The sequence below is a fragment of the Aphelocoma coerulescens genome, chromosome 7, assembly GCF_041296385.1.
Source record: "Aphelocoma coerulescens isolate FSJ_1873_10779 chromosome 7, UR_Acoe_1.0, whole genome shotgun sequence".
Lineage (NCBI taxonomy): Eukaryota > Metazoa > Chordata > Aves > Passeriformes > Corvidae > Aphelocoma > Aphelocoma coerulescens.
Window position 1 is genome coordinate 13,467,118 of NC_091021.1, and position 6,466 is coordinate 13,473,583.

The 6,466-nt window shown below is 42.1% G+C and overlaps 1 protein-coding gene across 1 annotated transcript in view; it reads left to right on the forward strand.

Annotated features, from left to right (window-relative positions):
* INO80D (INO80 complex subunit D) overlaps positions 1-3,522 on the forward strand; it is a 46,655-nt gene extending 43,133 nt beyond the window's left edge. Inside the window, exon 13 of the mRNA XM_069022257.1 lies at positions 1,779-3,522. The gene's annotated coding sequence lies outside the window, so the exon portion shown is untranslated. The remainder of the gene's footprint in view (positions 1-1,778) is intronic.
* The last annotated feature ends 2,944 nt before the right edge of the window (positions 3,523-6,466 follow it).

Here is a 6,466-nt window from a genome sequence, read left to right on the forward strand (position 1 = left end):
CTTGTGCCAGACAAGTTGTTTTAAATTCTTCTGAGGGGTCTGGACGACTCGGAGACTGATCTGAGCTTGATCACCATTGGTTTGTTACCTCAGCCCTCACAGTGGAGTTTTGTTGCTATGTCTCTGCTTTTGTTTTATATTTAGTCTCGTTGAGGCCTCTTTCAATGCCGCCAACTTCTCCTTCTCTGCTCCTTTGCCTCCATTCCAGCTCCTCCTTGTCCCTGCATCTCTGCAGTTTCTCTTGCTAGCAGCAATCAGCTTTAATGGCCCAATCCAGCTCTGCTTACGCATTAGGGAAATTCTCTCGGTGACTGGAGTGGTAGCTGAATTGGGCCCTGAGCACCTGCTTGAATTTATGCAAACTTCCCCAGCTTCAATTGTGATTCAGTAGGACTGTGACTGATTTGCAGATGAATACAAACTTTTCATGGAACCTGATGCAAAGCTTCCTAGCATATTAAAAGGTTAACCCAGCATCATATTTAAGTGGTCAAAATGAGAAAATTGCACCCACCAAATATTACCTTCCAATTTTCAACCCTAGGGACAGAAAAGAAGTTTGGTTTGTGTTTCCTGTAGCACAGGCAGTAAGCAGAATGCAGCCCTGTGCTCTGTTCTGAGCAATGGGGTTGTCATCAAACATATCAAAAGAAACACAGTTTGTTACACTTTACCATAAAACAGATTTTAAAATGGAGTGCAGAATTGACCATTAACATGCTAGCACTTTGCATCTGATTGTGTATTGGGTGCTCTTGCTTATGCAAGTAAATTGTGGGCTTAAGTGTTTTATTTTCTGTTTTCTGGCTAAATTGAGCTTCTATATCCTTTTAGCAGAAAGCAGCTGTCAGCAACCTGCTCAGTCACACTGAAGTGCTGTGTAACTTAGGCTTCAGTTTCAGAGGAGAATGCTGCTCCAGTTCTGTCATTGAGCCATACTGGAATCCATGTTTTCAATATGGCTATGACACAACTTTTCTTGGCCACAATTCAGCCATGGAATTTTGTCTTCCTTGCATTTCTGTTAGAGAAAGGTAACTAGTGTACCGTTCCATCGGCGCTTTCATGCAATCACACACGATTTCTATGATACATGTGTTGGGGCGTGTGTATGGGTATGTCTGTGTACTGCGTGTGTATCATATGGATTGATATGCACACACCTATTATGCTGTTTCAGTTTATGTATGTGGAGAATGTACCTGTTGGTTATCTCCTGATATATACTCATGCATACATATATTAAATATGTATATAGAGTGTAGATGTCCTGCATATACATATGTATATGTTACAAACCTTGGTTGGCAATTTTTTTCCACACTTTTTTTTGCAAATTGCTGTCCCTTACTACTTATTTTCACTGAAGCTGCATTATATAGAAGAAATGGAGAAATGTGTTATCAAAGTTTTATTTTAAAAAGGAGACTTTTAATTATCTAAAGCCATTTGTGATTGTCTTTTGAATTTTTACTAGAATGGTTGTTATTTTAAAAAAGAAAAGAAACAAAAGGAAACAATAAAACAAAAGCAAGCAGACAAGCCCTTATTTCCACCATTGTTTAGGTGAAAGAAATGGAGTTTCTAAGTATTTATTTCCTTCAGGTGTTTCTGAGGCATACAGTAATTGCATTCTGCCCCATCCCCTTTTGTCCAATTATAATTAATGATTCATGATTTTCTTTTTCCCTCATTACTTTTGTAAATCATTGTTCACCTCCTACATTCAATAGTACTGATATCACTAAGGAGATTTCATGTCCTTCTGTCCTTTTTAGGAGAAATACCAGTGCATCACTATTGTGTTTCATTTTAACATACTTTGTGGAGGATGGATGTTTTTATTGAAGATGTCTGTAACCCGTCTAACTTATTTAATGTGAGGAGCCTTCATTGGAATCTATCGTCTGTTTGTTTCCAACAAGTTCAAGTTTCTGCAACTGTTTTTTCACCAACACGTTAAATAATTCCCTTCTTATTTTATGCCTGAGGTTTTAAAATTCGGGTTTATTGTTGTGGATTTGTTTTTTGGTTTTTTTTCCCTCCAATTCCCAAAAATGTTTATGTGCAAGTGGAGCAAAACAGATGTCAGAAGCTCAACCAATATCCTTTTTGCAGTTAAGGGTAAATACATTTATCCTAGACTTAATAAAAGAAGGTGGCAAATGGACAATCTGAAGTGCTTAGAGGGAATGCTCTCTCTTTTTAAGGCTGTCTCCGAGAAGTTTGTGTTTGGTGTCATTTTAAAGGTAGCTTGATCATGCTTTGATATCAGAAACAGCCTTGTAACAAAGAGCCTCATACAGTTGTTCGGTCACTAGAGTTTAAAATGTAAACAAGTTGCAGTGGGAAAGCAAAGGTGAGGCAGTGTATTTTGAACCAGTGAATTGTAGCTTGCAAACGTACCTGATTTTGAAGTAACTGCATGGTAGCAAGGATTAGCAGTCTCTTACACCCCTTCCTTCCTCCCTCTCATCCCTGACACATGTGTTCAGCATACCATACATTGGGAAAATAAGCAACTTCCTCCAGCAACGCTAATCCACTTAATGACTGCTTAAAGGGAACATACAAACGGGCACTGCCGCGTCCCGTCTCATGGTATTAGCTGGAACACTGGCTAATACGCACAAACAGCCCAGCCCAGGTTGCTTCTGTGGATGTGTCGCTTTTGGAGAGTGGTGCATGGAGGTGCCCAAGAAGAAGGGTCCCTTCCTTCAGGGTCCCTGGCAGCAATGGCAACTCGCACCACTGCTTCTAGTGCTGGAGGCTCACGGACAGCATTCCAGGGGCGGGGAGGAAAGCTTGTGTTTGTACTTTCCCTTTAAATAGGAAAGGTTGGCTGACATGTTCCTCATACTTCTCAATGAATGTACTGTATTACCATTTAAAAAAAAAAATCAATTAAATGATATTAGATTGGTCTCCTTTTGTTATCTGGTCCTTGTTTAATTTGTTTAAGGGTTTTTGTATACAAAAGTTTACATTTTTATGTATATTTTTCTTGTGTAAAAACTGATGTAATATGTGTATAAAACACTGTATGTATTATCTGTATATAGTGTGACAAAATGATTTTCTTTCTTTCTTTTGGATGTATTAATAAATCTTGCTGTGAAGTAGCTGTGTTTACTATGATGAAACCCTCTTCTCCAAGCCATTTTGCCAAGTCCAAGATGTATGGACATTGCCCAGGATGAAATCTACTCCATAAAGTGATTTTTTTTTTCATTTAAAACACATCGTAAGTACAGTTATTAAACTGTCCTTAGCTTAGATTGCTGTAGAGTCTGAGTTGGCTCTTGCTTATTCTCTGTTGCTTTCTAATGACATTAGCTAATTAGTTTTGCAAACAACCCGGGGTCTTCAGTCTCAGTCCTGATTCTAATTATAGTGCTTTCTAGCTCTGGATCACTGGTCTGGAGACCGGATCCTCTTCATCCTGTTTTCTGGTTTGAGGAAGTATAATTTAAGGGGTATAGAATAGAATTTTCTCATGTATGTTGTTATGTTTTCTGAGATTTAAAAAATATATACCTGCTTCATCAACAAAACTGGTTAAGTTGGAGTTTGGCATTATTTTGATGATTAGCATGTGGATGAGAAATGATGGTTGCTTAGGTGCTATGTGGCTCTGGTCAGCTCTCGGGGCAGGCTTGCCAGGCCAAGGCATGGATATGACCTACATTGGTCAGACACTGGGAATCATCACTGCCTGCTTCGGACACAGCTGCTGTTTGTACCACCCTGCTGCAGCTGGTGCCAACAGGACTGCCTTGGCTGGCACTGCCCTTCCAGTGCCAGGGTTCAGCTCTCAGCATGGCTTTTCCACAGTAGCTTGAAGGATGTCCTCTCCTTAGACAGAACTACGCCGTAGACACTTCAAAGTAAGTATATGGCTGCTGCATCTCCCTCTCACCATTTGTTTTGGGAAGTCTTTCGCCTCTGCTTTCTGACATGAGGGTTTTGTGCTTTGCTTGTCTCCATCTCTGGTGTGTCTGAGGTTGTGACTTGTGAGGGAGCTGTTGTGTCCTTGGTGAGACCATCTCCCAGGTTCTGTTTTTCATTAGCGGTCTCAATGCTGAGCTGGTCATCGGAGTAACAACCAGCAGAGATTGATGAGAGAGAGATTCAGTAACTTGACTTCTCTCTTAATGAACAGTGGCCCAGCTATTCTAGACAGCGTAATTAGGGCAGCATTTCACAGTATCGGGTTGTAATTCAGGCCGAGGGGTAAGTAGTGTCAGTGAGCGGTGTAGTCTTTCATGCCAACATGTGCTGCAAAAGTTTTGTGGCCAAGATGAAATTGTGCTTTAATACCTTGTGTTCCTGGGAGATGGGAGTACACTGAAAGTGTCGCATCCAGACCTTTATCAAGACAGAGCGATGACAGAAAAGAACAGATGCTTAAAGTCAAAAGGAGAGTGCAGCGGTGTAAGTTCAGCGCAATATGGCTTGGGAAAATCTACCCCAAACTTGTCCTTTCTAGGGAATTCTCAAGGTTATGGGCCTGAGGCAATTGGACACTGGGGTAATAGTGATGAGACAGTTCTGGGCTGTTACTGATGCAATTCTGGCTGTGCATGTGGGTATTAAAAGCTGATCCTTCAAAGTGCTCCATCTCATGAAGCACTCAAAATGGCCAGAGGAGGAATTGATTCTTATGGAGAAAATAATTGTTTAAAATCTGTTAACTTACTGTTAATAAAACTGCAACAGTAAGTTGACTCCCTGGCAGAAGCAGAGGTGTCCACTCTGGTCCTGAGCTGGACATTCCCCAGCGTGGACTTGATGAGAGATGGGTTGAGACTCCTCTGCTGACTAAGGCAGAGACTGATTGACCTGTGGAGTTTTTTCCCCACCATTTTCATGAACAACACAGAAATGCTGCTTTTAGAAAATGATTGCATGGCTCTCAGTCTGAAACTTTACAAAAGCAACTGGTCATTGTTCTAGTGCCACATTTCAAAACAAAAATAGGTTTTGTTTGAAGTATCAATTCAGGAAGAATGTGGTACATTTCTCTTTGTGTTTTAATAGTCCTCTCAAGTTCCAACAGCAGCTTTTTAATAGCAGGCAATTATTTTCTCAAGAAAGCTCATTTAGTCTGTACTTGAAAAGCAAGTGACATTTTGTTACAAGAGCAAGTGTTGCTCTGGTATTCGATGAAGCAATTGGAAGGAGAAACCTTCATTAAATTTGGGAGCTGGCTTCCTGCAGAGGTGAGGGCAACCTCTCTCTTTCCCAGCATAGTTACAGGCAATTGTCCCATCTGCAGGAAATAATGGAAGCCATCTTCCACAGTGTCCCTTGGAGCCTGTATGCCCAAGCACGGGGCTGGTACTCTGCAGCTTTCAGGCCTGAACTAGAGACACAGGATGCTTGTTTTATGGGGCTAAGAGGTGATTATCATGTTTGCTGGCATGAGGTTCAGCCCAGGAACGGCTGCCTTGTCTTATTGCTAGTTTATAAATTGTGGAACGTGCCAGTGAAGAGTCCTGGTGCTACTGAATCTAGGAAAAACATTGAAGTACTGTGCTAAAAATGTCCCTGAAAGCCAAGTAGTTTTGATATTCAGGTGAATTCTTGTGCTTCCATGGGGGAACAGTGCTTCAGAAGGTGTGTCTGCATCCAGTACCTTCCTTGACAGATGTCCTAAGGACATCTAAGAGACTCATGTCTTGTTCACCCCTCACATCTCATTTGTGATGGCCAGCATATCCACTAGTGTGGAGGAAAGTCCTGCAACGTAAACTCAGTCTGGCTCTGATGGTTTCTGCTCAGCTACTGTACCAGCTTCAGGTTCCTGCCTGTTTCAAAGTGTTTACTTTCATACTGTGCAACTCTTGGTGGAAAAACCCCCTTGTAATCAGCCAGCCCGAGGGCACTCCTGCAAATCTGATTTGTGGGGCCCTACTGTGCTGCCTGCCAGGCAGCTAATGCTGGCTCAGCAGCTGATAGAGCCTTGAATGCTGTCACATTGAACAGTGCTTTTCACAGCTCCCTTGTGTTCAGCAAACCCATGTTTCCTGGGAAGGTGTCACGGACTTCAAACACGTCCAGCTTCCCCATTGAAACTCTGCTGGATGTAGTGATGGCCCTTTGCAGCAGAAGAGAAAGTGCTCTGGTGAGAGGGAAGGGAGAGGGTCTTCCCAGCTGCAGACCAGTGCCATGAGCCTGTGCTGTGACCCCAGGGAGAGCAAAGGCTTGCATGGAGCACAGCTGGCATCTGATGTGGCACCCTCCCCTGTCTGTCTAGTTCTTCATCAGAGCATCTACAGCATAACAGTGTACAGCTCATGTTAAAAAGAACTTCACAAATGAAAAAAAAAAGTTTTTTCTACGGTTTTAAGTGTGTTGAAACCTTTCTCCTCAAGCTGTGGCTTTCTTGCACCAAGGCTTTGCATGTGCTGAGAGTGGCAGCACTCAGGAAGGAATGCATTGGGTCCAAACTCCAGCTGAAGGG